This window comes from Euprymna scolopes, chromosome 16 (assembly GCF_053919585.1).
Source record: "Euprymna scolopes isolate OS-2025 chromosome 16, ASM5391958v1, whole genome shotgun sequence".
Classification (NCBI taxonomy): Eukaryota; Metazoa; Mollusca; class Cephalopoda; order Sepiida; family Sepiolidae; genus Euprymna; species Euprymna scolopes.
This window is the reverse complement of record NC_136497.1, coordinates 130,397,008-130,423,757: the sequence shown is the minus strand read 5'-3', so window position 1 is coordinate 130,423,757 and position 26,750 is coordinate 130,397,008. Positions and strand designations below refer to the sequence as shown.

General features: G+C 32.3%; 1 protein-coding gene across 3 annotated transcripts in view; it reads right to left on the bottom strand.

Moving 5' to 3' along the window:
• LOC145296082 (monocarboxylate transporter 6-like) overlaps positions 1-26,750 on the bottom strand; it is a 240,520-nt gene that overhangs the window by 63,127 nt on the left and 150,643 nt on the right. The window lies entirely within an intron of this gene.

The window sequence follows — 26,750 nt, the reverse complement described above, 5'->3', positions numbered from 1 at the left end:
GTTGAATTCATGTGATATTGTCATCTTTTGTGACGTTCAATGATTCAATCTCACACATCTTTATAATAATTCTTTAGTTTTGGCTATTTTTAATTCTTGAATTGCAGAATGTGTAATGTACGTAAATAAGGTTTAGACAGAGTAGTTTCCCTTGAACTAAGAAACCAACTAACATGTGTGGACGCCATGACAGTTGTACATCGTTGTAAATAGCGGCTAATAAAAACAAGCTCTCATTTAATGTGCTCGTGTGTGTTTATTACAAACTGGCGACGACAATTCGAACAAAAAATGAATTATAGCTACCTTCGATTGGTTGGAATCGTTTGATAGTCCAAGTGAACAATGGGACCAATATATCGAGCGTTTGGAATACTTTTTCGAAGCAAATGATATACCCGAGGATACTACTCACGTGAAGAAGAGACAAGCTATTCTTTTATCGGTTTGTGGGAGCAAGGCGTACAAACAAATATGCAGTTTATTAGCCCCAGAAAAATCGAAAGATAAAGAATTTGACGAACTTGTCACACTGATGAAGAACTACATCTGCTCAAAGCCGTCTGTGATCGTTCAGAGAACAAAGTTCTATACAAGAAACCGCCAACCGAGCGAGTCGATCACAGACTATGTAGCAGAGTTAAGGAGCATGTGTGAGGATTATAAGTGCCCTTTTAGATATGCCATGTGTCACTACTGTAAAAGACGAACTCACATAGCGGATAAATGCTTTAAATTAAACATGAAAAAGAAACCCACTAATAGGGTAGAAAAGAAAAAAAAATTGGTGAGGCAAATAGAAGTAGAAGGCACAGACTCCGATAATTCCGAGGAAGTTTATACCATGAATAGAACCAGAGCGCCACTGGAAAAGTGGACTCCTATTGTGTAGATATCAAAATTTGTGACAAGAGCGTTTCCATGGAGATAGACACAGGAGTATCTGTAACGATAATGGGACTGAAAACATGGAAAAAAAAATAAGCAATAAAAAGTTGCTGGAGCCCACAAAAGTACGTCTTAAGTCTTATACGGGAAATTGTATTCAGGTGATTGAACAAACAAAAGTACGTCTTAAGTCTTATACGGGAAATTGTATTCAGGTGATTGAACAAACAAAAGTACGTCTTAAGTCTTATACGGGAAATTGTATTCAGATGATTGAACAAACAAAAGTACGTCTTAAGTCTTATACGGGAAATTGTATTCAGGTGATTGAACAAACAAAAGTACGTCTTAAGTCTTATACGGGAAATTGTATTCAGGTGATTGAACAAACAAAAGTACGTCTTAAGTCTTATACGGGAAATTGTATTCAGGTGATTGAACAAACAAAAGTACGTCTTAAGTCTTATACGGGAAATTGTATTCAGATGATTGAACAAACAAAAGTACGTCTTAAGTCTTATACGGGAAATTGTATTCAGGTGATTGAACAAACAAAATACGTCTTAAGTCTTATACGGGAAATTGTATTCAGGTGATTGAACAAACAAAAGTACGTCTTAAGTCTTATACGGGAAATTGTATTCAGGCGATTGAACAAACAAAAGTACGTCTTAAGTCTTATACGGGAAATTGTATTCAGGTGATTGAACAAACAAAATACGTCTTAAGTCTTATACGGGAAATTGTATTCAGGTGATTGAACAAACAAAAGTTCCAGTGCAGTTGGACAGTCGTCGGGTGGAATTACCGTTAATTGTGGTAGAAAGGAATTCAGCCACACTCCTGGACAGAAACTGGCTGCAACACATGAGGTTGCCATGGAAAGAGATTGTCAAGGTGCAAAGAGTGAAGGAGGCAGACCAAGACAAACTGGAAGAAATATTATCAAAGCATGAGGTTGTGTTCGATGGGAAGTTGGGTCAAGTGAAAGGAACCTATGCCAGTTTGTATGTAGACCCAGAGGCAAACCCCAGGTATTTTAAACCAAGGTCAGTCCCCTATATGCTAAAGAAGAAAATAGAAGATGAATTCGGGAGACTGCAAAAAGAAGGAACAATTTCACCAGTTGAATTTTCTGAATGGGCTACACCAATAGTACCTATTTTAAAAGCGGATTAATCTGTACGCATTTATGGTGATTATAAAGTGACAATTAATCCAGTCACTAAATTGGATAATTATCCAAGACCAAAAACAGATCTATATGCGACATTGGGAGTAGGTGAATCTTGTACCAAGCTAGATTTAAGCCAAGCTTATTAGCAATAATTGTTGGATGAAAAATCAAGAAAGTAAACAACTATAAATACTCATAAAGGCCTTTTCATGTACAATAGATTATGCTATGGATTGAAATCAGACCCAGGAATATTCCAAAGAAATTTGGAAAACATTTTGCAGGGCATTGGAAACGTAATTATTAGAATTGATGACATTATACTGACAGGTAAAACCAGAAAAAAAAAAACATTTAGAGACCCTGGAGAAAGTTTTGAACAGGCTGGAAAAATGTGGAGTTCAGCTACCGAGGAAAATGCAAATTTTTAGTGCCCAAGGCACATAGTAAACAAGGAAGGAATAAAACCTGCAGAAGAAAAAGTGAAAGCCATAAACAAGGCGCCACGCGCAACAGCAGTAAAGGAGCTACAATTGCGTGCTTCTCTGGATGGTCAGAGATAACATTTCAATACTATCAAAAATTTGAATACTTAAAGTCTTTTTAAATACAAAATTTGGATTGGAAATTCGAAAAACTGCCATGCATCCAATACTTTTGCGTAAGGTAATTTTGAACTTTGATTAAAAAAAAAATGAATTCAACCACTAATCTTTAATTTTTCGTCCATATTTGGTAAGTAATATCTCGTAAATTTGTTTTTCATCCATATTTGGTAAGTAATATTTCGTAAATTTGTTTTTCATCCATATTTGGTAAGTAATATCTCGTAAATTTGTTTTTCATCCATATTTGGTAAGTAATATCTCGTAAATTTGTTTTTCATCCATATTTGGTAAGTAATATCTCGTAAATTTGTTTTTCATCCATATTTGGTAAGTAATATCTCGTAAATTTGTTTTTCATCCATATTTGGTAAGTAATATCTCGTAAATTTGTTTTTCATCCATATTTGGTAAGTAATATCTCGTAAATTTGTTTTTCATCCATATTTGGTAAGTAATATCTCGTAAATTTGTTTTTCATCCATATTTGGTAAGTAATATTTCGTAAATTTGTTTTTCATCCATATTTGGTAAGTAATATCTCGTAAATTTGTTTTTCATCCATATTTGGTAAATAATATCTCGTAAATTTGTTTTTCATCCATATTTGGTAAGTAATATTTCGTAAATTTGTTTTTCATCCATATTTGGTAAGTAATATCTCGTAAATTTGTTTTTCATCCATATTTGGTAAGTAATATCTCGTAAATTTGTTTTTCATCCATATTTGGTAAGTAATATCTCGTAAATTTGTTTTTCATCCATATTTGGTAAGTAATATCTCGTAAATTTGTTTTTCATCCATATTTGGTAAGTAATATCTCGTAAATTTGTTTTTCATCCATATTTGGTAAGTAATATTTCGTAAATTTGTTTTTCATCCATATTTGGTAAGTAATATCTCGTAAATTTTTTTTTCATCCATATTTGGTAAGTAATATTTCGTAAATTTGTTTTTCATCCATATTTGGTAAGTAATATCTCGTAAATTTGTTTTTCATCCATATTTGGTAAGTAATATCTCGTAAATTTGTTTTTCATCCATATTTGGTAAGTAATATTTCGTAAATTTGTTTTTCATCCATATTTGGTAAGTAATATCTCGTAAATTTGTTTTTCATCCATATTTGGTAAGTAATATCTCGTAAATTTGTTTTTCATCCATATTTGGTAAGTAATATCTCGTAAATTTGTTTTTCATCCATATTTGGTAAGTAATATCTCGTAAATTTGTTTTTCATCCATATTTGGTAAGTAATATCTCGTAAATTTGTTTTTCATCCATATTTGGTAAGTAATATCTCGTAAATTTGTTTTTCATCCATATTTGGTAAGTAATATCTCGTAAATTTGTTTTTCATCCATATTTGGTAAGTAATATTTCGTAAATTTGTTTTTCATCCATATTTGGTAAGTAATATCTCGTAAATTTTTTTTTCATCCATATTTGGTAAGTAATATTTCGTAAATTTGTTTTTCATCCATATTTGGTAAGTAATATCTCGTAAATTTGTTTTTCATCCATATTTGGTAAGTAATATCTCGTAAATTTGTTTTTCATCCATATTTGGTAAGTAATATTTCGTAAATTTGTTTTTCATCCATATTTGGTAAGTAATATCTCGTAAATTTGTTTTTCATCCATATTTGGTAAGTAATATCTCGTAAATTTGTTTTTCATCCATATTTGGTAAGTAATATCTCGTAAATTTGTTTTTCATCCATATTTGGTAAGTAATATCTCGTAAATTTGTTTTTCATCCATATTTGGTAAGTAATATTTCGTAAATTTGTTTTTCATCCATATTTGGTAAGTAATATCTCGTAAATTTGTTTTTCATCCATATTTTGTAAGTAATATCTCGTAAATTTGTTTTTCATCCATATTTGGTAAGTAATATCTCGTAAATTTGTTTTTCATCCATATTTGGTAAGTAATATTTCGTAAATTTGTTTTTCATCCATATTTGGTAAGTAATATCTCGTAAATTTGTTTTTCATCCATATTTGGTAAGTAATATCTCGTAAATTTGTTTTTCATCCATATTTCGTAAGTAATGTCTCGTAAATTTGTTTTTCATCCATATTTGGTAAGTAATATCTCGTAAATTTATTTTTCATCCATATTTGGTAAGTAATATCTCGTAAATTTGTTTTTCATCCATATTTGGTAAGTAATATCTCGTAAATTTGTTTTTCATCCATATTTGGTAAGTAATATTTCGTAAATTTGTTTTTTATCCATATTTGGTAAGTAATATTTCGTAAATTTGTTTTTTATCCATATTTGGTAAGTAATATTTCGTAAATTTGTTTTTTATCTATATTTGGTAAGTAATATCTCGTACATTTGTTATCCATATTTGGTAAGTAATATCTCGTACATTTGTTTTTCATCCATATTTGGTAAGTAATATTTCGTAAATTTGTTTCAGTTGAATCAACTGAAACAACTTTACGAGATATTACTTACCAAATATCAGGCAAAATGACGAACATAAATTAGAGTTATAACAGATAAATATATATATATATATATATATATATATATTTATATATATATATATATATATATATATATATATATAACAACAACAAGAGATCTATTTGAAAGCGATAAAAATTGTGCATAAAATTGGACAAAGCTTCGTGGCTCAGTGGTAAAACGTCAGACTATGGATTGCATAATAACGGGGTCGATCCTTGGCAAAAAAGATTTGCCATTTTGATGATGGCTGATAGCCAGTAACGCGCGTATCCATAGATAACTTTATACACGTAAAAATATTTAAATATTTAAAAAATAAAAAGCAAAAAAGAAACTTTAACTTCCCGTCAAGAAAAGAGACGATGTATTTATACGAACAAGGGACAGATAATTCCTTTATCGCTAAGGTAGCGAAATAAGAAAATAAACACAGCGTTTTAAAACTGTTAATATTACCAATAAATAAATTAGTTAAATAAAATAACAACAGATTTATATATGTATATATATATATATAATTATATATATATGTATATATATATGTGTGTGTATGTGTGTGTGTGTATATATATGCATATATATATATATATATATATATATATTATATATATATATATAGATAGAGAGAGAGAGAAGGGGGGAGGGAGAGAGAGATAGGTAGATATACATCTGTTGCTGTTATTTTATATATATATATATATATATATATAATTATTCTTAATTTTTATTTTTTATTTTTTATTTTTATTCTTTACTTTTAATACAGAGAAAGAGAGAGAGAGAGAGAGAGAGAGAGAGAGAGAGAGAGAGAGAGAGGGGGGGGGATTCACAATGTAATATCACATATGTATTACATTGTAAATTATATTTTGGGAATGGAAAAAAATAACCATCCACGAAACTTAATTGTTTGTCAGTGATAAGAGAGTTATGTCTCTTGTGCGGCGATAACCAGAATTACGTCCCCTTGTTATAACTTTTCTGTGTTCGTTTAGACATAGCCGACAAATTGATTTTTATTAAATATGTCGTTTTAAGCAAAAACAATGTTATGCACGTAATTGTCATGTCGAAAATAGTAATATATCCAAAATTTTCGACAATTCATCTATTATGTCGGTGCAAAAATAATATTTTTTTTTTACGTTCAACTATATCTATCTATCTATCTATCTATATCTATATCTATATATCTATGAAAGTGAAAGTGTCTGTCTGTCTGTGTGTGTATCTGTGTATCTGTTTTTCTGTGTGAGTATATTTCCCTACGCAATAACTCTGTCAATTTTAAGTCTACAGATTCAAAATTTGATATACTGGGTACTTAGATTTGAGAAAATCGATGTGATCGGTTTTCGGCCAGAAATTTGGCGATTAAGGGGTCAAAGTTCAACGATTTGACCTTTGAGAACTCTACCAAACTCCTCCGAAAATTTTTGGGTCTAAACACTTGAAATTTTAGATATAGGTTCCTTGGACATGGATCTAACTTAATAACGTAATTTGAGCCCAAAACAATAAATGTTAAGGGGTCATAATAGGGGCCAAAGTTAAACAAATTGACCACTTTTTTTTTGTTCAACATACATCTCCAAATACCCTGGCAACGCCGGGCACCCATGATAGTATATCTATAATATAAAGCTGAACGTGTGTGTGTGTGTGTGTGTGTGTGTGTGTGTGTGTGTGTGTGGTCACGAATAGGCTCCTATATACGAATAGGCTCCTATATGATTGACTATTAAAAAAAAACTGATTACATATAATGATAGAAGATGTATCGAGGATCAGGAATGGGTATGTTTGATCTGGCAGAACGGTGGTTCATTACAATTGTGGGATCTGCGTTCGCGCCTGGCCCCCAAAGTATAGAAATAAAAAATGAAAAAAAAATCGTTTACAAGTGTTTTTGATATAGATGTACATAAGAATACTTTGATAAGTATGTTTCAACTTAAATAGGGATTGTATAATAAAATTGTGGGGTCTGCGTTCGCACCTATACTCCATGGAAATATGGCACAAACTTTAACAAAGACTTTTTATATCTATTATATTATACTTTGATAATTATGTTTCAGTTTGAAGAGATATAATACAATTATTAAAGTAAGTAAAGCTTCATTATTTTTCAAAACTATTTTTATTTCTTTACTTTTCGATATTTCGTCGATATTATTTAGTAAGAGTGTTTAGCAGAAAAGCCAACAAATGACTACCCGAAAAAATAAATATACAAGCAATAAATGTTACCATAGTCAATAAAAGTTCAGTTCATGTTTTTTTTTTGTTTTGAAATAGTTTTTAATGCTCTTTACTTGAAATAATTTCAGCGAACCGGAAAACATTAGAATATGTTTATAAATATTCCTTACATTGACGGAACTCTCTTAAATTGTTAACACAGAATACTCAGGTACCCCTCCTTCAAATTGAAATCGGGGCTCTCCATTTCAAAGGCGCTGCCATTTTGACTTTTTTTTAACCGTATCGTGAATTAAAAAAAAATGTTTTTTACAAACTACTTAAAAATACAAACCAATGAACTTTTCTACCATAAAATTAACTTTTATTGACTATGGTAACATTTATTTCTTGTATATTTATATATATATATATATATATATATATATATATATATATATATATATATATATATATATAACATTTTCTCTTTGTAAGGAAACATCATTTTGTTGGTCACTCTTGACTACGAATGGAAACAAAGTTGATATAAAAAAATATATTTTCGAGACAATTATCTTTATTTTCATCATATTTTGCTTAGGGTAAAATGTTTGAGTATCAAACCTATCTCTTTACAGCCCCTCCTTTTCATAACCTATCATACTTTCATCAATCACAGTCCATTTTCTGTAGGCTGTTTTTGAACCCAGTCAACGACGGGTACTTCTGCGTGTCTGTGTGTCTGTGTACATTTCCATACGCAATAACTCTGTCAATTTTAAGTCTACAGACTCGAAATTTGATATACAGGGTACTGAGATTTTGAAAAATCCTTGTAATCCGTTTTCGGCCAGAAATATGGCAATTAAGGAGTCAAAGTTCAACGATTTGACCTTTGAGAACTCTACCAAATTCCTTCGACAATTTGAGGTCTAAACATTTGAAATTTTAGATATAGGTTCCTTGGACATGGATCTAAATTAATAACTTAATTTGAGCCCAAAACAATAAATGTTAAGGGGGCATAATAGGGGTCAAAGTTTAAAAAACTGATCTTTTTTTTTTGCTCAGCATACACCTCCAAACACCCGGGCAACGCCGGGCACCCATTGCTAGTATATCTATAAAAGTGAACGTGTCTGTGTGTCTGTCTGTCTGTGTACATCTTCCTTCGCAATAACTCTATAAATTTTAAGTCTACAAACTCGAAATTTAATATACAGTGTACTGAGATTTGGGAAAATCTTTGTGATCGATGTCCGGCCAGAAATTTGGCGATTAAGGGGTCAAAGTTCATTAAGTTCAACGATTTTACTTTTGAGAATTCTACCAAACTCCTCCGACAATTTTGGGTCTAAACACTTGAAATTTTAGATATAGGTTCCTTGGATATGGATCTAACTTAATAATTTGTTTGAGCCCAAAACAATTAATGTTAAGGGGTCATAATAGAAGTCAAAGTAAAAAAAATTGACCGCTTTTTATTTTATTTTTTTTTTTGCTCAACATACACCTCCAAACACCCGGGCAACGCCGGGCTGAAATGCTAGTATATATATATATATATATATATATATATATATATATATATATATATATATATATATATATATATATATATAAATGACAATATTTTTTGCACCAACTTAATAGTAGGACAAGTGCTATTGTGTGTTTTAGTAAAATAAAGTCTAACGTTAAACAAATATTGCGCCCTGAACAAATAATCTAAAATATTCGTACTCAGTTATGTCCCCTGTCTTAAGCCTCCTACTGTCTACTTTATAACGTAATACAATTTTACCTAATTTTCCGTAAAATTTACTTTTAACTATAAATAACTTTCTACTCGACGAGTTTTCGTAATTTTTTTTTTTAGATAGTTTATTATTTTCGGCATGGCAATTAACTACATAATATTGTTTTTGCTTAAACGGCATATTAAAAAAAAAAAAAAAAAACGATTTGTCAACTCTATCTTGCCAAGCACCAGCTTTTCTGTTAATAAGAGATTAGAGCGACAGATTGTAGCATAGAATCACGTTTCCCACGGCTATACATAATGTAAATATATCCAGCATGTATAATTGAAATAGTCTGGACTAATCACTGACTGATTTACAGGAATTCATAATCTCGAGTTCGCTGGCATCGTTCATATCAGCCAAGCAAGCATACGTCGTCGATAAACAGTCAGTGCAACAGTAGTTTTATCTGTTGTTAATTTGATGGCAGAGTTAGACGCAAGATTGTTTTAATATAAGGAAAATCCAGCTCTCTAAAAAGGCGAACTCTAGGTTGAACAAAAAAAAAAACATTTGTCCAGTAGATAATGATTTTCCCTTTGCTAAACCAGGACAAAAAGAGGAAGTGTCGTATCAGAACAGATACTACTCTTTACTCCTAGCCAACAGGCCAATGTTCCTATTAACTTGCCTTCCCACCGTAACGTTGTACACGTTTACACACGTGTTAACGTGTAGACACGGGACCCAACACGTTGTAGACTCCTTCGCAAAGGAAACCAAATAATAACTCGACTCAGTTTTTTTTTCTGTTGAAACAAAATTTATACCAAATACTTTCCCGAATAAAACATGATCGTGATCCCCGGTCTGTGCATACGTTCTTCTTTTTATATATTTTGCTGGGTTTTTTTCTTAGCCGTGACGTCATCTTGCACAGGCTCGGCCATTTGCATACAGCTACCATACGCTCATGCGCGCTCTGTTACACAATGAGAGTAGAGTTAGACACAAAATCGGGTTTTAATGTGGGAAAAATCCAGCTCCCCCAAAAGGGACATTATGGATTGGGACAAAAGCAAAAAAAAAATGTCTCATTCTAGAAGGATCACTTTTTCACCAACCAAGAACAAAAAAGACCAAGTACAACATCAGAACAGATACTACACTCTGTTCCCAGCCAACGCTTTTGTTCTCAGACTGAGGTATGATTCCCTGTAGTTCTAGGAGGTCCACTCTCCCAGGCTTTATCTTCCCCCTTTCAGAAGAGGTTAGTTGCTAATCGCTTCGAAGGAATGGCTACGAAACTGCTCGAGCTTTATATTTATTTATTTAATTATTTATTTTGTAGGCCAGAATATTCTTCTCCTATTTAAAACTCCATCTTGTTTCTAAAATCTTGGAGAAGAGAGGTAAATACGTATTTGGTCTCATTCTGGTAAAAAGGGACTGGTGAATCTGAGTCTATTATAATAGTGTAGTATATGTTTCTGCTTCGAATATTCATACCATCCGCGTTTCGCCTTGATATGATTTTGACATTTAGGAGTTTGCGTGGCCTGTCACCTTGTTGAAATAAGGTATGATTCGGCTCGGTACTCAAACACGACGGATGATGAGGGGAGGTACTGTCATGATTTCTCCATTGCCTATGACCTAACACAAATTGCTCACAAACCCTCCCGTATGCCCTACTCCAAGAGACAACATACCCGCCTACTTGATCTTTTCCTTACAACTTGCCCAGAAATGTGCTCAGCCTCCGCTCTGTCTCCATTAGGACCTTCCAATCACTAAGTTATCTCGTTTAAAAGAAAAATAAAATGTAATAAACCCTCAGATGTACTGATTATCGATACTCTATGGCGGATTGGGATGTTCCGAACATTTATATCAGATATTCCCCTGCGCTCCATGTTCGAAAAGAACATGTCTTCTATCTATGTCTTGTATCTGACCTGACTGAATGGTTAATTGTCGGTATAGACAGCTTCATGCCCTCCAAGAAAAAAGCCTAACAGCAAGCAGTGGTCCACCCCAGAATGTGCAGCTGCTATGACAGAAATCACTATTTCCATTGCTTTTAACGTCATAAATATTGTGAAACTAAAGTCACCTTTAGGACTGCCAGCAACCATTGTAAAAGAGTAATAAAGAATGCAAGAGATATGCATGCTCAGTGCGTCGTTTGAAATAGCTGAGCAGCAGCTTGGTTCCCACCAATTTTGGCGAATAACAAACAGGGTCCTGAACAGATGGGCTGAATCCCAACCATCATCGATGGACCTGAGGTAATTTTGTCAGCATCTGACAAAGCAAAACACTTTGCCAAGAACTTTGCAGCAAATTCTACTCTTTGCGATCAGGGTCGCCTACCCTTAGTATTTCCTCCTGTGACTGAAAACACGCTGTGCGACATATAAGTATCTGTACGTGATGTTGCCAGATTTCAGTAAAGCAACATTCGACCAGAACTAGCACTCATGCTTACAAAGCTGTTTAAACGTTGTCTTAAGAATAAATGCTTCCCAACACCCTGGAAAACTTTATCAGTCTGCCCGTATTTAAAAATTCCGGAGATCGGTCATCTCTCCTTCAGTACAAACAAATCAGTCTCCTGTGCATCATGATTAAGTTGCCAGAATCTGTGATAAACAGCAAAAATAACCAGTGCTTTCTGAAAAAAAAAACCCACAATATCGGTTCGTATTCTGCATAATTACTATATAGACGTTGGAAGTGTTATACATTCGCTGCAGCCGTTCGTTCAAATGTGCTTTGCAGTTTATATACTTTCTAAATCTACTTTTGTCACTTATCTACGATGTATACTCAGCATCAGCGAATAAAACACAGCACGGCTGATCTTCAAAAGTGAAGGCGTATGCGGGTGGTGTGGACCGATATCCCTTCACATATTCTGGGTCAAATTATGCATTTCACTAGACTATGGTGGCAAGTCTCGCATTCTTACATGGAACCCATTTGCGTGTGTGCAAGCCATGGAATGCTTCTCTTCCCGGGGTCATTTACCAAATATTTAACAGTTGGGGGGGGTAGTGCACTGGAAAGCATACAAAAATTACTACTCAAACAAGAAGTAATAAGTTAATCGAATACACACCAGACGAAATAGGATACATGTAGTAGTCAGCATGAGAAAAATATGCGTGTCAAATGGCTGCCAAAAGGAGACTTCTAAAGAGAAACGAAATCGACAGTAACACAAAATAGCGCAATTAAACAAGCCAAAAACAGACAATAGACGTGATTAGCAAGTGTAAACTCTGTAGATAAAACAACGAAGCAGTAAACAACATCAGATGTGAATTCGTAAAATCAACCTGGAAAAAGATACAGGAAAAGGAGAAAAATACCTGCTATATGGTCGATTCCTTAGTTCCGGTCAGTCACAGGGCAAAACTGAAGGAGACAGAAATTAAGTAAATGCATGGAACTTACCAGAAAGCTGAAAGGATTATGAAGCATGATTCTATGGCAATACGGATAACATTAGGTAACATTTTTTTGAACATTTTGAATGTTGTCTAGAGTTTTACAACTGATTTAGTGCATTTTTTGCACTCCTGAATCAGGAAATGACATCCATTTCTCTCCATTGGGTCTGTTTTCGTTTTTTTTTTTTTCGTTTTTTAAATTTTTTTTTTTTTGCTAAGTTGATTTGAAAAAAAAAATCAGATCATATGATAAAATCGATTACATCTTACTTGCATTATCAGCTGATTTTTTGTCAACACATATCATCCTAAATATGTTTTTAAGAGAAAAAACATGTACATTCAGGACGAAAATAATAGCTTTATTATAAAATTTACCATATCCTATTTTTGCATAAACAGATTTTTATGAGACTTATAGGGAAATCATGATATATTATGGCAACGTTGGTGTTATGTTTTTCTTCATTTTTTAATATATTTTTCTGTCTCTTGATTGCCTATTTTAAAATTTTGTCTGTTTTTCAGGTGAACTACAATAATAGCTTCTGGTATATTCCACTCCAATGGGATGCGGAAAAGCTCTAACTAGAAAGTATAAATAAATTATCATCAAAGAATCTGCTAATGGTAACTCTCCTGATGTTTTTGCCGAGGAAATAAGACACCATATCGACACAGTGTAAAGATTCCTGAAGGACCCTACACCACAGAAAAAAATTATCAGATGCTGGGCGTTTAAGGACTCTTACTGTTAGAGATCTGAGAATTGTGACCTGTCAGCTACCTAAAACACTGGGCAAACAAGTAAATCAATTTTTACTGCCGCTCGGCTTCCTGAAGTGGTTAAAATCACAATAAATTACATCATTCAATCCATTGCTTCTGTAAAGTGCCCTCTGAAATTGCCTCCTCTGGCCTCTCCCGATATACACCCGATATCTTTCTAGAAATAATTATTACTAGAAAAATACCGGTGAAACCAATGCCAACAACAGAATTTTCGAATTTATACGATATGATGGGTCCTGGATATGACCTTAAACTATATCCAATGGTAAGGCCCCAGCTTGTGGGCTTTAGGGAGTGTGGAGCCACCCTTTAATTGCCATTGCTCTCAGGTCCACACTGACCCAGAGTGGTAGTACCTGTTAGGGTTCCAACTATGGGTTAAATAGAAACCGACTTGAAAACAACAAATATATTCTATTAAAAAAATTTTTCTTCAAAATCTTTGGGTTCGGCATTAAATAACCCGAAAAGGGTTGATATGCCGTAAAACAAAAACAACCAACCAACCAACGATATGATGATGACGTCTAACTTGTAAAGTTAATTTTGGACACCGTAATAGTCAGCCATGGGTAAAGAGCCATACAATACGAAAATAAAATAAAGTAAATAAGTAAAAAAGAATGTTTGATAGCGAATGAGGTGTCTGAAGTAAAAAGTTTGAGTGGCACCCTAAAAGTTAGAGATGACCTAGAAGTGGAAATCGTTGAAACTATTTGACTTCCGGTGGAAACGTTGTTTAGACTCTTTGCATTTTGTAAGCAAGCGGACGCGAAATATCACCATCCACAAGGAGCTCCAGCAAAAGTTAAGGCAATTGTCTGTCTATCTATCTATCTATCTATCTATCTTTCTATCTATATATCTATATATCTATCTTTCTATCTATCTTTCTATCTATCTATCTTTATATCTATCTTTCTATCGATCTTTCTATCTATCTATCTATCTATCTATCTTTCTATCTGTCTATCTATCTATCTATCTTTTTATCTGTCTATCTATATATTTATCTTTCTATCTATCTATCTATCTATCTTTCTATCTTTCTATCTATCTTTCTATCTATCTATCTTTCTATCTATCTATCTCTCTATCTTTCTATCTATCTATATATATATCTTTCTATCTATCTCTCTATCTATCTATCTATCTTTCTATCTATCTCTCTATCTTTCTATCTATCTATCTATCTATCTTTCTTTCTATCTATCTATCTATCTATCTTTCTATCTATCTATCCTTCTATCTATCTATCTATCTATCTATCTATCTATCTTTCTATCTATCTATCATTGTGTATATACATATGATGGCTCCGTTCTGTCTCAAGGGACAATGGATACCCCATGTAAAGGTAGCTGCGTGTGTAATTTATCGGCAAGAGTTGCGCAATCTCCAACCACACCTCTCCTGAATTGACGCTGCTTAAGTTTAGTAGCAAGGTGAAGTGCTAGATGACGGGAAACAATGCCTAGATAAGGGGGGGGGGGGGTAGCAGATACAGCACCTGGAATTTTCAAATGGTCATCCATCTTAGTATTAAACAGGCTCAACGTTGCTTAATATATATATATATATATATATATATATATATATATATATATATATATATATATATATATATATATATACTTAATCTATAGGTGCTGGATATGACCTTAAACTATATCCAGTGGTGAGGCCCCAGATTGCGGGCTCTGGGGAGTGTGGAGCCACCTTTTAATTTTTATTGCTCCGAGGTCCACTCTGACCCGGAGTGGTAGTACCTGTTAGGGTCCCAACTATGGGTTAAATAGAAACCGACTTGAAAACCACAAATATATTTTATTAAAAAGTTTTCTTCAAAATCTTTGGATTCGGCATTAAATAACCTAAAAAGGGTTGATATGCCGTAAAACAAAAACAACCAACCAAACTTAATATATATATATATATATATATATATATATATATATGTACTTAATATATATATATACTAAATATATATATACTCCTCCAAATTTGGATCTTTTGTGTATCGATATTCATATTAAAAACCCTGGTAGAATTCGGAAATATTTCTGTTAGACAGTGCCCGAAATTTCGAACGGAACTTTTTAGTTAATCCACACAGTAGCATTTTCTCGTTCTATCATTCGTGTCTTGGTAGAAATATTTAATAAGTCGTTATTGTATTCCTAGTATTACCCGCAGCTTAAACATCAAAGAAAGTGTATCACTTAGAACTGAATTTGACTTAGTACTTTATCCGTTACGCCTTGCGGGCTCGTTTTCTTTTCTTTATTTTTTCTTTTTTAATCTAAAAAATTTTCCTACCTTGAAAAAAAAAATCAATAATATTGTTTTACAGGAACTGAAAAAAAACCGAAGAAGTGTGTGTGTGTGTGTGTGTGTGTGTGTGTGTGTGTGTTATATATATATATATATATATATATATATATATATATATATATATATATATATATATACATGTCGGATATTGTAATGTCTTTAAAGCGTTCGGGATATGTTGAATTTCATCATTAAGATATTGGGGCTACATATTCTAAAGGCATGCAAGAAAAACCAATAATCATGCCAGTTTTTATTCTATCATTGTGGCACGAGTAATAGTGAATATAATCGTTTCTGTGTGTGGTTTTTCTATGTACTTTGAAAAACCATGCACAAAACAGAAAAACCACACACAAAACATAGAAAAACCATACACAAAACATAGAAAACACATACACAAAACATAGAAAAACCATACACAAAACATAGAAAAACCACACACAAAACATTGAAAAACCATACACAAAACATTAAAAAACCACATAATAATAATTGTTTTTTTTTCGTGCTTTTAGAATATGTAGCCCCCAATATCTTGATTATGAAATTCAACATATCACGAACGCTTTAAAGACATTACAATATCCGACTTATTTCATTTCCAACGGGAAGAAAAAAGCCATATATATATATATATATATATATATATATATATATATATATATATATATATATATATATCGATTTGTATCGATAGGCCATTTTTTTTATTTTGGGACAATTATTTATTACCGCTTCCTGTCACGTGACCAGTGTTTCTAATTTAGCGGTTTTCCTGCTAGATCTGGAGCTTTCGTTTGGAATTCTAGAAAATCTGGAGGTATTTCGCGCCCACACACCCGCAATTTTAGATTAAAAAATAAAGAAAAGCGCTTGAAAATACTTTAAAACATAAAATAAACTCATTCATTTAAGTAAAAAAAGTAGCATTTATTGCCTTTGGTAACAATTATTTATTGATTATTTATTTTGTTTTTCACCTTTTTTTCGGCTAACCATTCTTAAATCTCGCTATAAAATCGATTTTTCCAAGTACATTTTAGGTGGGGTGGGCATTTCAACCTTCGAAGTTTAGTTTAAAATACGAAATTTAGAAGTATTTAGTCGAAAATTGTAAAAAGCAATAAACAAAAAATAAATATACCAATACAGTAGAATTTAATTATCTACCAACCTAAATACTTTTAACATGCTAAAACAAAGTTTTTTTGTTTTTTTTATTTTTCTAATTTCAAAATATGTTGCACCATTATTGTGATGTTTAATTGTTTAATTTGCAGTATATTTCAATTTAACTTTTATTATAAAAAGTTTGAGTTTATGATTTGTTTCCTGCAAAAAAAAATACCCTCTCTGAAAAAACAGGTAACACTAGCTGATAAAATACTGGAGCTAACCGCTTCAATATAATTCCAGAAACATATAGTGAGAAAACACGGAACATTTAATATATTGAATATACTATATTTATAATTTTTTTATGGTAGGAAGTTAAAATATGGAGTTTTTTTTTGGGGGGGGGACTAGCGATTTTTGAAAATTTCAGATGAAAAAAGTTAAAAATCTAGCGATTTTCTGGACATTTCTTTCTCCTGATCTCGCGGGGTTTTTTTAATCTCAGTTGCCAACACTGCATCACTAAAAAAACACTACAGGCTTAATTTAAACAGAATGTGTTTACAATATCGGTAAATTTTCAATGGGCTTAATCACATGATTATTGATAAATTAACCACACGTGGTCGCTTTCCTATTAAATATTCATCGAAAAATGTAAGGTACAGACAAAATGAATGCCGACGCTCAAAGTGTATAAACATTTTGACCCCTCCCTTTACTTAAAAATTCACCAAAAAATCAGGAAATTAACCAATTTTAATGAAAATTGCAGTATTTATCAAATAATGATCGCAGAATATAATGAACTAATTATTTTTGCTTAAATCTTAGTGAAAATGTTTTATTTTGTTTAAACAAAAAATACCTCTACTAAAGTTATTGTTTAAAATAAAAAACGCAAGAATTTATTTTTGCTTTTTTATATAAATAAAGCATCGTAATTTGTAACAATAAAAAAATAATTTTTACAGTAACATTACGAACAAAGCCCCTAAAGTCTGTATTAATGAATTCGATATAACTCGAAGAAAAATGAATTCTCGCATACTATTCAGGAAATTAAAGATTCAATTAGATTCCTATTTCAGTCACCTAAATTATTTAGGGTGAAATGAGTTAAGGAATTTATAGCCAAACCTAAATATTTTTTTTTGCTTAAAAAAATAGCATTAATACAGTAAGTTAGGTAAAATTTGCATAGAATGCTCTGCTTTACGGTTGTTGTAAAAATGGAACGGAAATTTGAATTTCGTTCCCTTTTAAATTCGGTACATTTTTACATTACGTCCAACTCATCATTCACATTCGACACATAAACTTTTATAGCTTTTTGGGTATGCTGGCAAGGTTAGAGGTGTCTATTCCGAAAGCCGTTCTTAACATGGGTAGATTGGTAGGTGTGTCAGAAATTTCGTGAAAAATAGTGAATAATTCCACCCCGTTTTTCCAAGCTTATAACTCCTCGAAAAATGTAACTCAAGCCCTAGTTTTTTTTTCAATTAAGGGAGCAAGGACCAAGGTTTCATAAAAAAACAAACAAAAACAAACAAACAAACAAACAACGTGTTTAAAAAAAAAGGTTTTAAACTTCAGACTTTACAGGTAAATTTCTAAAAAACACTACTTTTTTTGTTTTAAATTTGAATATATTATTTATTGACCTTTTCTCTTCAATTTGTGATATATAACACTTTGGTGAGTAAATTATTTACTTTTTAATAGACATTTCAAAATGATAGGCGTGGATTATTCGACCTCCTGTCTTTCCAAGCTTATAACTCCTCGAAAAATGTAATTCAAGCCCTAATTTTTTTTCAATTAAAGGAGCAAGGACCAAGGTTTCATAAAAAAAAACAAAAGAAAAAACAAACAACGTGGTTAAAAAAAGAAAAGGTTTTAAACTTCGAACTTTACAGGTAAATTTCTAAAAAATTGTTTTAAATTTGAATATATTACTTATTGATCTTTTCTCTTCAATTTGTGATATATAAAACTTTGGTGAGTTAATTAATTATTTTGTTTTTAATAGACACTTGAAAATGGGGGGCGTGAATTAAAAAAAGACGTTTGTATAAAATATTATATTCGGTTTATTGGAAAGGGCATAAAATTTCACATTGACCCTGAAAATATCGTAAAAATAGAGTCAATAGAAAAATTTTGATAGATTTTTAAAGTTTAAAAATTGAAAAATATTGAGTTCGTAAAATTCATTAGTTTTTTAAAAATAAAAAATAAATATTTCTATAACTTTTAAAACAACTTCATTAGTTTATTTTGGAAGTATAATCCATAAAGAAAATAAACAACCCACTTTTAAAAGAGAAATTACGAGATTTTTATATTTTATTCGCAGTTTCGTGATAAAGGTGTCAAAAATTCTGATACATCCACTAGATTGGAGTGTTTATTCGTTGTAAACGTACCCTACAACCTATAAATGTCGACATTTCCAATGTGAATGGTAAGCTGGACTTATGTAAAAATAACAAAAAGATATACCAAACTGACTTTTTCGTTTAAAAATGGAATTATTTCCCTTTCGTTATTAACTTTTTTTTTTAATAAATATTTTGTGTTTTATATACATAAAGTACAATTGTTGAATGTTACTGTTTTGATTATATTCGTTTGAGGGGGCACAATTAAAAAATTAAGAACGATTAAAACGAAGCGAAATTTAAGTTTCCGTTCCATTTTTACAACAACCGTAAAACAGCACATACTCAGCAAGTTTTATCGTAATTTATAAGCATTATGTTGAAACACTAAATCCACATTTTATTTATTTTTTTGCATAATTAATGATGGAAGTATTTTTCTGTTTTTTTTCTGAACATCTGTTAAAAAAAAAATAATTTGTACATTTTCTTGAAAAAAAAATCTAATTTTTCTCTACTTTCACATAACTATTTACAGTGTTCTGTTCTTTTTATAATAAAAATTCCATTTTCAAAGAGAAACGTTTACTGACAAATTTCTTTAAAAAAAGTGCAAGTTTTCCTGAAAAAACAACTTTTACCTAACAATGTATGGTAAAAAATTAATCTTTTTTTTTGGGGGGGGGGGAAATAACAACTTTTATTGATTAAAAAAATTGCAAACATAATAAAAGTAAATAAACGAACAAAATGCAATTTTTCTTGAGGAATGTGTTCCATTTTTACAAACTGAACCACAGCAACGCGTGGCCGGGTACAACTAGTATATATATATTTACGTATCCAGCAGTATTTTTAAGAACTTATTTATAAAATGCTTCTTGTTTTTTAACATAAACTTTTACACAAAATAGCAACTTGTATTTAAGCAACTGTATACAACAACCACTTTACATTAGTTTTTAAAGACCAAGGCTATAGGTAGGAAGTTTTGAAAAGACCAAGGCTATAGGTAGAAGGAAAATAGTCAACAGAATGACAATACTACAAGCCCTCAGTTTTTTTGAAAGAACGTACTGGAATAGGAAGCTATTGTAATTAGATATGAAAACAGCGAATTGATTAAGACCACTAGATCTATGTGTCAAACGATCTGGAACAAAAGAAGCAGGAAATAGATCAGACAATTCTGAACACGTCATAATAGTATCTATAGAAAAGACTGTGTGTGAGAGAGAGAGAGAGAGAGAGAGAGAGAGCGCAGAGAAGAAGAAAAGGCAGAGCCATCAAATTGCAGATACAGTCTGTTAGGATGATCACATGGTCAAAGGGAAATTAGTCTTTTTTTTTTGTAAAGACAAAGTTGACTTCCCTGCTTTAACACTGGCATAACAGTTATCGCGTCTCCACGCGATAACAGCAGGAGATGACGTGCTGAGTGCGGTCATCTTGACAGAGATCGGCAAACATTGATGATACGCCACGTGGGACGTTTTTGGACTGAAAATAAATTATAAGAAATAGACACTGAAAAATCTTTTCCGGCTTCCAAATAAAATAACGTAAATTCATAACACAGCCATTGTGTTTTAGTCATAAATAACTGAAGATCTATTTATACGCTGTTTAACTGACGTATTTATTTTGTCTTACACCGCTAGTAAATAAACAAATGGGGAAGTATTTGACGTTAAACTTAAAAAAAAAAAAAAAAAAAAAACTGAACCCCTATTTCTATTAACTGATAACTGAACAGGTGATATTTTAGTACTTATACCACACTGTCGTCGGAAGTTTTTAGGCAGTTTACGTAAAACGCCGGAAGGTGTTGAACGAAAATTTCGTGTTTTTTTTTTTTTTTTTTTTTTTTTTGCGCAAACACCGGTAATTTTTTTTCAGTGAAAAATATATTAATTCTGTTATTACGAAGATGATTCGCGTACTTAGCAGATAAGCCAATAAACAAAACAAAAAAAAAATCAAATATACAATAAATAAACGTTGCCATAAAAAATAAAAGTTACTTTTATACCTACATGGATTATTTTTGTGTGTGTTTTAAAGCAGTTTTAAATGTTCTTTTTTTTACCTCAAATATTCACATTTGACGAATAACCAAAGATGGCGACTGACACATAAGGTGTGTTGGTCGCCATCTTTCTTCGCTACGCTTTCGTCAAACGAGATGAAAAAAAGAGCATTTGATTTTTCTCCTTAGTTGGTTGTTGCCTTTTCCGACAATTCAATGAAAAATAAATTGAACAATGAAACTATTTTTTTTTATTATTCTTACACAATAATTTTTAAGAAATGTAAGAAAATTCAAATTCAAATCAAGAAGAAAAAAACACTCGAATTTAATTTTAATATATGTGCATCATATATATATATATATATATATATATATATATATATATATATATATATATATATATATATATATATATATATATATATATAATTTAAAGGAGATTAGAACAATAGTCTAAAGAGCAGAGTGTATTTTAATGTAATAGTGAAATCACATTACTAAATATATATATATATATATATATATATATATATATATATATATATATATATATTGCACTTGTCTTATCTTCTTGACCATTAAATTTTAAATTCTTACATCACAATGTTTTTATAACCAGAGGATTTTTCTATTATTTAGTTTTGAATAACAAACGACTTTATAAAAAAAAAAGTTTTAAATATTTTTTATATGAATATATATATATTTTTTTTATAATTTTCTATTTTGTTCAAATCCAGATAAATATTTAGTTTTTTTTTTTATTATCATAAACCAATAATATCAAACAAATGTTTTCCTTAAATTATGTTCATTGCTGCGATTTCATTGGCTCAACGTCATTTTACGTAAACTGACCGGACACTTCCGACGATAGCACAATCCTTATTCTACATAAGTATCGATTTTTTTGCAAAAGATTTTTATAATCTGAAAATATGGTTGTAAACAGAAAATAATCCAAACCCAGTTTCTGACTACAATATGGTCATCTTCAAGTCCAATGCATACAAATTCTTTTTGAGCTAACTACAATATTGTAGTCTTCAAGTCCAATGTATACAAATTCTTTTTGAGCTGACTACAATATCGTAGTCTCCAAGTCTAATGTAAACAATTTCTTTTTGAAATGTCTCCTTAAATAATCAAATTTTACCCAATTTCCACCATTAACGATTACTACGCTACCATCTTACACTCAGTAACCCTTATCCTCGAGTGGCCATCGGACCTTGATATGTGGTGACTCCCTTGTAAACAAAATATGCTTGTTTTAATCTATCGACAAAACGGTAAAAAAATATACATTCGCCAATATTTATATTTTATTTTTTACTAATGAGTCAGAATTTATGTAGGTTCAAAGCCACTAGAGGATCAAGATGAATGAGATTATAGATTGACAGTTAAAAAATGATGAATATTATGAGAAGATTGAAAGAAATTGACTGGAATGAATAAAATTTTATGATATATGAATACAGATTATGGCAAGCATTTATTAACATTTAATTTGAAAATAACGATGTTGCAACTCCCAAGGAAGTAATCGTGTGGAAACGTGTTCCACAGATGAGAAGTTCTTGGAAAGAAACGCTGCTCATGGAGAATTCGTTTAATGTAAGGTAAATATAGGATGAAAGAAGCTGTTTACAGAGGTGGTAAACGGACGATTTCTTTTTGTAAATATTTTACAACGCTGAACTAGAGATTGAAGCTCAGTCGAGAAAATTCCATGACAATAACGATAGAGCAGAGAGAGACTATCAACCTCTTTTTTTTGTTGTTGTAGAGAACAGAAGCAATCATCCCACACTAGTCGCGACGTCACATCGAAAACTAGGCAAAAAAAATTTTCCGATTCCGATTTCGATACCGATTTTAATACCGATATTGATACTCCAAAATGTTCCGTTGTTTTTTTTTGTTTTTTTTTTTTTTCCAATTTCCGATTAAAGTCTTCTGCCATTACAAACCAGCAAAGTGTTACAACAGTCGACTAAGGGAAGAGCCTATCATACATGTGTGATACGTGAGGGTTGAGGATATGTGAAGCTCAGTCGAGCACCCGCCATTGAAAAAAAAAAACATAGAAAGACTAGCGATGTCTCTTTTGCGAGAAAAAGAGATCACCCCCATTACATTGCGAAGTCAATTTTGAACGTTGTCAAGGTAAGAAAGAGTGTTCCGAGCGGCACCTCTCGCCAGATGCGGCAGTAGTACCCCATCTTAGAACGTACCATTTTAGAGAGCCGGTGACATAGGTAGGAAGGTAGGTAGGTAGTAAACTGGTTCCCCCACCAGACTTGTTTGGTGAGGAGGGCGGCTAGTCTCCCTGAAGGATTAAAAACAAGACCTTCCAAAGGGCGAATGAACTCTTTTTCTGGGTCAACGGCCAACTAGCACCGTGTGTATATTTGTGTGTGTGTATATGTGTATTGGGGTGGAGAGGGCTCCCGTAAGCCGTGGTGAAGGCAACCTTTCTAGGAGAAGCAAATCTCTGATTTAAAAAACCATAACGCGGAAGACCATTACCCGCATTAAGCTGGTCTGCAGTTTAATTTGTTGCTGGTTATCTTGCTCTTGCTTGTTGCTGGATCTCAACATTTTGAACCGAGAGAGAGAGACTTAGCTGTCGTACAAAGCTAAGACTCTGTAACATCATATTTGTATAGATGCTCCCTCAGGCATTTGGGCTCATGGATTTTAAATGTCTGAAGGAGTGGCACTCGTCTGACAAGACGTTGCAATCATCATACAGGTAGGTAGTAACAGTAATATTACTAATAGAGAGAAATTTGTTGGTACAGTTTGTGATTTTCGTTGACATTTTATGACTGTTTGCATACAGGCTGAAACTGCCGAATGAAAATGTCCTAGCTTCAAAGTCAAAACGAGGCGACGCTACCGAACAGAAAAAACAACAACGATAAAACAACATTTAAATCAAACAAACAAACAAACAAACAAACAAAAAGAATAAAAAACAGTCACCGTATGTAAAATTTTATGAAAAAAAAGTATTTCAGATGTAGAAAATATAATGTTATGTTTTCTATATATATAAAAGCGAAAATGTATGTATGTATGTGCGCTTTTCCTCGATGTCCACAAAAGGCTTCTTTCAGAGAAGTGCTCGCTCGCTTCACAACTTCTTAAAACTTTTTATATCATCTATAATTTTTTTTTTACATAGGTGTCACCACTTATCAAGGCCGATCGGCTACTCAAGGATAAGGGTTAAAGAGTGTAGAGTAGTCAAAAGGACAATATAGTAATCAATAGTAATGGAAGTTCGGTAAATTTTTTAACTTAAGTGGAACGGCTCATCAGAAACTTGTTCACGTTGGACTTGAAGACAACCATATTATAGACAGCTGGAAAGCAGGAAAACGGAAGACAATTCCACAGGCGTGCAGTTCTAAGAAAGAAGCTTTGATCATGGAATCTATGTTTAGGTTTAGGCACAGATAAAGAGTGGGGAAAATTATTGATAATGTTTTCAGCTAGTCTAGTGTTTCTTGTGAAAGTTTGGCGAGGGGGGACCATAGATTGAAGCTCAGTCGAACACTTTCCATGAAAATAACGATAAAGCAGAGACAAACTCGCAATATCTCTTCTGTGAGATAGAGGTTGCAGCGAAGAGAAAAGGACATATCCCACCAGGCCACGAAGTCTATTTTGAACCCTATCAAGGCAGGACAAGTCTTTTCTAGCAGCTCCTGCCCATATGTGGCAACAGTATTCCATCCTTGGACGTATCTGGCTCTTATATAGATAGAGAATTGCATCAGCAGTGAGATATCTACTGGATCGATAGAAGGATCCGACCATTTTTCCAGCGGCCTTGGCAACAGAATATCTCACAGTTAACCACGGAGCTCGCCTGTCTATTTCATTTTATTAACTTTCAAACGTTAATTATTCGACATTTCCCGCATCGGCACGCGTTACATTCGGTTTTCAGTATAAAAAAAAGTGAAACTCGACTCTAATCACTGGCCGAAAGCTAGTGGTCTCTAGAGAGCTAAGTAACGTTTGGTCAATGTCGACTTCGTCATATCAGACGGTAGCTTTCATTTCGAGACGAGACGCTCCCCCTAATAAACAGGGAGCGGGTTTTTAAAAACAAACAAACCGATTTATTGACCTCATTAAAAACTGTCCCGCACAAAATGCTAACTGCTGAATAGCTATCGCTGTCACGTCAATCAAAAACGCGCACCTGTTTTTTTTTTTTTTCATACTTTACTATTTTCCAACTGCGCGTCGTCAAGGTTTCGTTTTTTTTTTTTTTTTTTTCACGAGCACCTGGTTTTTTTCACGTTTCGGGGGGTTTTCACACACACATAAAAACACCCGGGCAACGCCGGGTACTCCTCGCTAGTTTTAATATATAAGGCAGTTTGTTTTTCACAAGAAAATTAAGTTTGTTTAGTTACGAAGATCGTTTCACAATCAAAGCTTTCTTAGTCACTTTTGCCAGAAATTAATGCTGGCTGTGTGTGGCAGTCTGGAGTGCACTCTGCCATACGAAGGTTATTCCAAAAGTAAAGCACCATATTTCTTTTGCTCAAAAAGTTAAAGAGCCACGAAGACGGGAGTGGTAAGATTAAAACGACCGACATATTGTGCAACAGAATTTATTTTTCTGCATAGTCACCAGCATTCTCAATACACATTTGACATCGTTGAACAATGGCTGTGCATGGGAGTCCGGAGCGTGCTCTGTCATACGAGGGTTGTTCCAAAAGTAAAGTCTTCTTTTTTAACTAAAAAAGTGGAAGAACTATGAAGACGAGAGTCGTACCATTAAAACGAGCGATCTATTGTGCTTCAGAATTTATTTTCTACATAGTCACCACCATTCTCAGTACACTTTTACCAGGAATTTAATGACACCTTTCTACTTCTGAAACACGTCCATGACAGGGGTTGATTTCTTAAAATCTCACACTGTCAATATCTGCAACAGAGATATACAGCTTTCAGATAATGAATGTGTAATTTCAACTATCATAACAATGCAATTTGCAATTCCCTCTGATCCATTCGGGAAGAATAAAAAGTAGGAGGCATTACGTTTGGAACGTCCCTTATATTATTATTATTATTATTATTATTATTATTATTATTATTATTATTATTTATTTTATTTGTTTTTCGATAAATTGTTTTTGTTTACTGGTATAGCATTTGAACAAGATCGACTAGGGTTAGGGTTAGGATTATGATTAGGGTTGAAGAAGGGCATTTTGAAACATTTTATTGTTAGGATTTTATTTTTATGAAAAAAAAAAAAAAAAGAAAAAGAACATTTTTTACATTTTTTTAATTTAGGGGTTAGAGTTAAAATCGTTCCGTTTTATTTATATTACCAGTTTTTGTTTTTTTTTACTAATGAGTCAAAATGTATGTAGTTTTAAAGCAACTAGAGGATCAAGATGAATGAGATCTATAGATTGACAGTCGTGAAGAATAAAAACATGTGGCCAGAACAGACGGCCTAACAAAAGATTTGCTAATCCTCCGGGAGACGCA